At 44.0% G+C, this 7,501-nt stretch overlaps 1 pseudogene; it reads left to right on the top strand.

The window, feature by feature from the left end:
• Positions 1 to 965: 965 nt before the first annotated feature.
• On the top strand, positions 966 to 7,173 carry LOC135529419 (syntaxin-binding protein 1-like; annotated as a pseudogene).
• Positions 7,174 to 7,501: the final 328 nt, after the last annotated feature.

The following is a 7,501-nucleotide window of genomic DNA, read 5'->3' as shown; positions in this document are numbered from 1 at the left end:
GGCATCATTTTCAACTACCATTTGCACAATGGAAGCCTCCTGTTGGTCTGTAAATAGACATGTTCCACGTGGTGGTCTTTCAGTTCTACAAAAACAAAATAGCATACAGTACAGTAAACACTACAGTTATACAGTATACAAGATAAACATGTTACAAAGTAGTATAGCTCCCAATTTCATATACTGTATATAGTAATACATGAAACACTGGCTTTGTTTCCCCTTACAGTATATATTTTTAATTTATGGTCGTTACTGTGCTTTTGTTGTACCGCTGTCAAGTAGTAAAAGTAATAGAGGTCCAATGTCTGCAGTACATACCTATTCTCATTTTGGAATGTCCGGATGATGGATGCTATGGTGAAGTGGCTCAGATTGTGCTGCACTCTCTGCCCAGCCTCTCTCGAGGTCAAACCGTGGTGGACCACATGGTCCAAACATTAGATGATGAGGAAAGGGAACGTTCTCGAAAGTTGCGGGAACGTTTGCTGTTAGTTGGGATATGTGTCCCAAATGGCACCCTATTCCCTAGGTCCCGGTCAAGAGTAGCACAGTTTAAAGGTAATAGGGTTCCATTTGGGATGCAGAACAGTCTTCCAGAGGGTTCCAAGGGGTGCAATTCCAAAACTCCACACAGATGGAATTCAAGTGTTACACTGTATGACATGCCTACTTCATACCCCTCCGAGGAGTCCATTAAATGCCAACAATGACTGTGTCCTCACCGCTAACACCGTCTGTCACCAGAATTCACGAGAAAAAAATATCTGACATCCATTTTTTAATCTGAAACATTATGCTTAGACGCCCAGGCTTTGCTAATGTTGTTCCAATAGTTGAGGTCAGTGAGACCTGGCGAAACTTACTGTATATGACAAGGGGGAAATAGCCTACAATGCTTTTATCACAAAAAGTTTACTGTGCAAACTGAAGTGTACTAATCAATGATTTCTCCTTTAGGGATTATGAATGGCGTCATCAAGAAGGTACACAAGAAAGGAGAATGGAAGGTATGGAGCCCAGCTTTTACAGTGCCTTCAGAAAGTATACTGAACATAAATATAAGCAACATGCAACAATTTCAAAGAGTTTACTGAGTTACAGTTAATGTAAGGAAATCAGTCAATTGAAATAAGTAAATTAGGCCCGAATCTATGGGTTTTACATGACTGGGCAAGGGTGGATCCATGGGTGGGTCTGGCTCCCAATCAGGTGGGCCTATGCCTACCCATGGATCCGCTGGGAAACCAGGCCCAGCCAATCAGAATGTGGTTTTCCAACAAAAGGGATTTATTACAGACAGAAATACACCTCAGCACCCCTTCAGATGATCCCGCCAGTGAAGAAGCCAGATGTGGAGGTCCTGGGCTGGCATGGTTAAACGTGGTCTACGGTTGTGAGCAGGTTGGACGTATGTATTATGGGGATCCATAAAATTCTTTAAATTGACGTTGGAGGCAGCTTACTGTAGAGAAAATAACATTCAATTCTCTGGCAGCAGCTCTGGTGGACATTCCTGCAGTCAGGATGCCAATTGCACGCTCCCTCAAAACTTGAGACATCTGTGGTATTGTGTTGACAAAGATGCACATTTTAGAGTGGCTTTTTATTGTCCCCCAGCACAAGGTGCACCTGTGTAATGATCATGCTGTTTAATCAGCTTCTTGATATGCCACACCTGTTAGGTGTATGGATTATCTTGGTAAAGGAGAAATGCTTATTAACAATGATGTAAACAAATTTGTGCTCAACATTTTAAATAAATAAGCTTTTTGTGGGTATGGACAATTCCTGGGATATTTTATTTCAGCTCATTAAACATGGGACCAACACTACATTTTGCGTTTTATATTTTTGTTCAGTATATATTAATACTTTCTGAAGGAACTGCATATCAATGGTTATAAATGGCTGCATCTTGGTTATGAATGACTGCGTCTTGGTTATGAATAGCTGCATCTTGGTTATAAATGGCTGCATCTTGGTTATAAATGGCTGCATCTTGGTTATGAATGACTTCGTCTTGGTTATGAATAGCTGCATCTTGGTTATGAATGATTGTGTCTTGGTTATGAATGACTGCGTCTTGGTTATGAATGATTGTGTCTTGGTTATGAATGACTGCGTCTTGGTTATGAATGATTGTGTCTTGGTTATGAATGACTGCGTCTTGGTTATGAATGATTGTGTCTTGGTTATGAATGACTGTGTCTTGGTTATGAATGACTGTGTCTTGGTTATGAATGACTGTGTCTTGGTTATGAATGACTGTGTCTTGGTTATGAATGGCTGTGTCTTGGTTATGAATGACTGCGTCTTGGTTATGAATAGCTGCATCTTGGTTATGAATGACTGCATCTTGGTTATGAATGGCTGCATCTTGGTTATGAATGGCTGCGTCTTGGTTATGAATAGCTGCATCTTGGTTATGAATGACTGCATCTTGGTTATGAATGGCTGCATCTTGGTTATGAATGGCTGCGTCTTGGTTATGAATCGCTGCGTCTTGGTTATGAATGATTGTGTCTTGGTTATGAATGACTGCGTCTTGGTTATGAATGATTGTGTCTTGGTTATGAATGACTGCGTCTTGGTTATGAATGATTGTGTCTTGGTTATGAATGACTGTGTCTTGGTTATGAATGACTGTGTCTTGGTTATGAATGACTGCATCTTGGTTATGAATGGCTGCGTCTTGGTTATGAATCGCTGCGTCTTGGTTATGAATGATTGTGTCTTGGTTATGAATGGCTGCGTCTTGGTTATGAATGGCTGCGTCTTGGTTATGAATGACTGCGTCTTGGTTATGAATGATTGTGTCTTGGTTATGAATGACTGTGTCTTGGTTATGAATGATTGTGTCTTGGTTATGAATGACTGTGTCTTGGTTATGAATGGCTGTGTCTTGGTTATGAATGACTGCGTCTTGGTTATGAATGATTGTGTCTTGGTTATGAATGACTGCGTCTTGGTTATGAATGATTGTGTCTTGGTTATGAATGACTGTGTCTTGGTTATGAATGACTGTGTCTTGGTTATGAATGGCTGTGTCTTGGTTATGAATGACTGCGTCTTGGTTATGAATGACTGCGTCTTGGTTATGAATAGCTGCATCTTGGTTATGAATGACTGCGTCTTGGTTATGAATAGCTGCATCTTGGTTATGAATGACTGCGTCTTGGTTATGAATAGCTGCATCTTGGTTATGAATGGCTGCGTCTTGGTTATGAATCGCTGCGTCTTGGTTATGAATGATTGTGTCTTGGTTATGAATGGCTGCGTCTTGGTTATGAATGACTGCGTCTTGGTTATGAATGACTGCATCTTGGTTATGAATGACTGTGTCTTGGTTATGAATGGCTGCGTCTTGGTTATGAATAGCTGTGTCTTGGTTATGAATGGCTGCATCTTGGTTATGAATAGCTGCGTCTTGGTTATGAATGACTGCATCTTGGTTATGAATGGCTGCGTCTTGGTTATGAATGGCTGCATCTTGGTTATGAATGACTGCGTCTTGGTTATGAATAGCTGCATCTTGGTTATGAATGACTGCGTCTTGGTTATGAATGGCTGCATCTTGGTTATGAATGACAGCGTCTTGGTTATGAATGGCTGCATCTTGGTTATGAATGATTGTGTCTTGGTTATGAATAGCTGCATCTTGGTTATGAATGACTGCGTCTTGGTTATGAATGACTGCGTCTTGGTTATGAATGACTGTGTCTTGGTTATGAATGGCTGTGTCTTGGTTATGAATGGCTGTGTCTTGGTTATGAATGGCTGCATCTTGGTTATGAATGACTGCGTCTTGGTTATGAATGGCTGCATCTTGGTTATGAATGATTGTGTCTTGGTTATGAATAGCTGCATCTTGGTTATGAATGACTGCATCTTGGTTATGAATGACTGCGTCTTGGTTATGAATGACTGTGTCTTGGTTATGAATGGCTGCGTCTTGGTTATGAATGACTGCATCTTGGTTATGAATGGCTGCGTCTTGGTTATGAATGGTTGCGTCTTGGTTATGATAGTACATGATAGCGCTGGTCTTCGCCCAAATGGCACCTATTCCCCTATATAGCGTACTGCTTTGACTAGAGCCCTTCGACGCACTGTGACCTCTGACCTGTGTCCTCCTTCCCTGCCCCAGGTGCTGGTCGTAGACAAGCTGAGCATGAGGATGATGTCATCCTGCTGTAAGATGACAGATATCATGTCAGAGGGCATCACCAGTGAGTACCACTCAATGTCCCACATATACACACTTCCTGTTCAGCATCCCTTCAAGGTGATACACCATGTTTTTTATTTGCATTGTTATTTCAGAAAATGTCAATAATATATCTGCAGTAATAATGGAATTAAGTTTTTCACAGTGTTACTTACCCACCAGAGATTGGCTGTGATATTCTCTTATTGATTTCTCCCACCGGAAAGTTGCTTTGAATTTGTGGCTGTCTTATCTAGTGGCCAATGTAATTTCCTGGTTGCAAAATTATTTACTAAAATGTATCCCCCACATCCACCCTCTGTAACACAGCAGAGACTTGCACTTGAGCCTTTTACTTTCTGTTTTGGTCCACCTGCCTCAAACAGCTGTAAAAAAAAAAGTTTTGTTTAATTTCACAGCGATTTATATGGTACAATGATTCCCTACACTATTCAGTGCTTGTTTTCTAACATAAACTGAAATTGAGCGAACAGTGTAGCACCTTCAATTGACTAACTGAATGGCTGTGCTTTTCTGTCTTCTCCTGTCCAGTTGTTGAAGACATCGGCAAGAAACGGGAGCCTCTCCCAAGCATGGAGGCCATCTACTTAATAACTCCCAATGATGAGGTATGGGAGCCATTTGGTAGATGCTTTCATCGAAGCATTTACTGTGGTACATTCATGCATGAACATATGGGTGGCTCCAGTGGGATATGAAACCCACAGCTCTGGAGATGGAAACACCATGCTCTACCATCTAAGCCACACAGGACCACAGGCGTTCTGCTTTCTATGGTAAGATTCTAATGATGTTGCCAACCGTTCCTTCTCCCCAGACTGTGGAGGCACTCATAGATGACTTCAGAGACCCTCGGTCGCCCAGATACAGAGGAGCTCACGTCTTCTTCACTGACAGTGAGTAATATCAGAGAGACCCGGAGACGACGACATACCATCGCCTGCTGTATATGTCAATTAGAGTATGGAGCAGTCTGACCGCCTGCTGGAGTACTGGGAACGGACTAACAGATGAAGCGACAGTCAACTCCTCTTTGACACCATACCAACACTCAACCTTCCACAGTAGAGTATATTGATTTCTATTCTATTTCCCTTTTTCTTTCATCTTTTAATTAATATTTTTGTCCCCCCTCCCTCACAGCAATCCCAGATTCATTGTTTAATTTGTTGACCGAAATCCCAGCGCGTCCAAAGCCATGAAGACCTTGACTGAGATCCACATCGCCTTTCTGCCCTATGAGTCTCAGGTGAGAACCTGTCTGTCTGTCTGTCTTATGAGTCTCAGGTGAGAACCTGTCTGTCTGTCTGTCTGTCTGTCTTTATGAGTCTCAGGTCAGAACTGCCTCTGTCTGTCTGTCTGTCTGTCTGTCTGTCTGTCTGTCTGTTCGTCTGTCTGTCTGTCTGCCCTATGAGTCTCAGGTCTGAACTGTCTGTCTGTCTGAAAGAAAGCACAATTGGAGAGGGGGAGGAATAAGCGAAGAGAAGGGGGAGGAGATGAGGGATTAGCTGAATGAGCTGGGTTTGTCTCCCTCTCCTGATGGAATGTTCCAGAGCAGAGCGGAGTGGCTAGAAGGGAGGCTCTAATCCCCACCTCATTGGCTGATGTAGCAACATACTGGCCAGTAGCCAATGGGGGGTGAAGTAGGGTTGTGTGACAAGGGAAGCTTGTTTGCACACCAAATGGGCGATCAACAGATGGGCTCAACCACATGTAGAGGTGCCAGTGACAGTGGTGGTGCATGGGGGAAGAGAGAGCCTGCCTGACATTACGGGGCAAGTAGAGAAAGTGGGAAAGGATGGAGGAGCAGAATTAGGAAGCGAAATAGGAAGTGTCAGATTGGAAATAAACTGTCATTTATGTCATAATGGTGCATTTGGGAAATCCCTCCTACAAAAATAATGAAAGATGTCGCATCTGCTCCTACAGCACTGTACTGTGTTGTCAGTCATTTGGGCAGCACTCAGCGTAATGAAAGAGGATTATATTACCCCCCCCACGCACACACACACACACACACACACACTGTTTGACTCAATCTCACACACTGCCACTGTGCCACCTGCACGACGACCCTGCATGCCCACTGGATAGGGTTGCAAAATTGTGTTAATTTCACCAAATTCCCGGGCAGATTCATGGATATCTTGCTCATTCCATCCTGATTACAGGAATATTCCAAATATTTTCGGAAAGTGACCGTAATATTTGGAGTCTAGGCCGGGCAACTGTAAAGACTTTGTGATAACTATTGATGTAAAAAGAGCCTAATAAAATACATGTCATTAATTATTTCTCTGTGTGTATGTAGCAGTGGAGGCTGCTGAGGGGAGGACGGCTCATAATAATGGCTGGAACAGAGCTAATGGAATAGAAACCATGTGTTTGATGTATTTGATACCATTCCACTGATTCCGCTCCAGTCATTACCCAGAGCCCGTTCTTTCCATTTAAGGTGCCACCAACCTCCTGTGGTATGTATGTCTATTCCCTCTTATCTGTCTTATGTCTGTGTGTCTAGGTGTTTTCCCTGGACAAGACAGATGCCTTCCAGGACTTCTACAGCCCCTACAAGGCTGACATTAAGCACAACATGTTGGAGCGCTGTGCTGAGCAGATCGCCACTCTCTGCAATACCCTGAAGGAATACCCTGGCGTCAGATACAGAGGGTGAGAGAGAGAGGGAGAGAGGAAGCACTATCAGTCACTAGGCTTTCTATTGTACTGATACACAGCGTTTAACTCCTATCGTGTCTAACACCTGTATAGACTGTTGTCTGTTGGAAAGCTAAGAGCCTGTCTGTTGTCTACTTGACTCAGGGAGTATAAAGACTGTACCACTCTGGCTCAGCTCCTGCAGGACAAGCTGGATGGCTACAAGGCAGACAACCCCACCATGGGAGAGGTGAGGCAGGAGAGCAGACAACCCCACCATGGGAGAGGTGAGGCAGGAGAGCAGACAACCCCACCATGGGAGAGGTGAGGCAGGAGAGCAGACAACCCCACCATGGGAGAGGTGAGGCAGGAGAGCAGACAACCCCACCATGGGAGAGGTGAGGCAGGAGAGCAGACAACCCCACCATGGGAGAGGTGAGGCAGGAGAGCAGACAACCCCACCATGGGAGAGGTGAGGCAGGAGAGCAGACAACCCCACCATGGGAGAGGTGAGGCAGGAGAGCAGACAACCCCACCATGGGAGAGGTGAGGCAGGAGAGCAGACAACCCCACCATGGGAGAGGTGAGGCAGGAGAGCAGACAACCCCACCATGG

The sequence above is a fragment of the Oncorhynchus masou genome, unplaced genomic scaffold, assembly GCF_036934945.1.
Source record: "Oncorhynchus masou masou isolate Uvic2021 unplaced genomic scaffold, UVic_Omas_1.1 unplaced_scaffold_11634, whole genome shotgun sequence".
Lineage (NCBI taxonomy): Eukaryota > Metazoa > Chordata > Actinopteri > Salmoniformes > Salmonidae > Oncorhynchus > Oncorhynchus masou.
This window is presented reverse-complemented; position numbering and strand designations above follow the sequence as displayed.